This window comes from Penaeus monodon, chromosome 22 (assembly GCF_015228065.2).
Source record: "Penaeus monodon isolate SGIC_2016 chromosome 22, NSTDA_Pmon_1, whole genome shotgun sequence".
Taxonomy (NCBI): Eukaryota; Metazoa; Arthropoda; class Malacostraca; order Decapoda; family Penaeidae; genus Penaeus; species Penaeus monodon.
In genome coordinates this window covers 42,782,367-42,783,095 of record NC_051407.1, presented here as the reverse complement: position 1 = coordinate 42,783,095, position 729 = coordinate 42,782,367, and the positions used below count along the sequence as shown (strand labels likewise).

Sequence of the window (729 nt, the reverse complement as noted above, 5' to 3'; positions counted from 1 at the left end):
GGGGGGGGGGAAGAGGCAGAGGAGAGAAGCGTCACAGCTGTAAAAGTGGAATAAGAGAAAGAGGAAAGGAAACCAAGAAAGGTAAACTCTTTTGGTGCAATGGCTGCAACACAGCAAGCAAAGAGTTGTCTATCCGTAACACATTATACGTTTTCCTCTGCAATTTTATTCTTCGACTAATTGATATGGTAGTAATTAAATGGTAATCATAGTAATGTTAAGAATGTTAGAAAATGATTGTACGTTCCTTTATTATAACTTGCTTATAATACTAGTGTAAGTAGGGTGCAATTATCAATGGGTAATATCACACGCACGCGCGTGTGCGCGCACGGGGCAGCCACACCAAAGAAACCCGCCGCGATGGCTGCGAGCGGTGTGGCATCTTCCTGTGGCCGGCGAGCGTCGCTCTTTATTAGTGAAGCGAATCTGCGTTTCGCTTGGTGTATGTTAAGCTCTGTAGTTACAGATGCTGTTGATATTTTGTTTAAATCTAGCTTTGATTAATATGTTATAGTGAGCGGGTTTACCATGAGCTTTAATCCGGGATTAATTAACGTCATACGTAACGCCAAGTGACATGCTATCGTTGATAAATATTTCTCTCAGAATACTTGCCCACATGCGACCTCCCCCCCCTTCCCCCGTCATGCAAGAGCAAGCAGATGTCGAATCGCCCCGCGCAACAACGAATTATCAGCTGTGACAACGACTTAGAAATCCATGAGG

At 44.2% G+C, this 729-nt stretch overlaps 1 protein-coding gene across 1 annotated transcript in view; it reads left to right on the top strand.

Moving 5' to 3' along the window:
* Positions 1–729, top strand: part of LOC119587178 (xaa-Pro dipeptidase-like) — a gene marked incomplete at its 3' end in the record, with an annotated part of 115,986 nt that overhangs the window by 36,860 nt on the left and 78,397 nt on the right.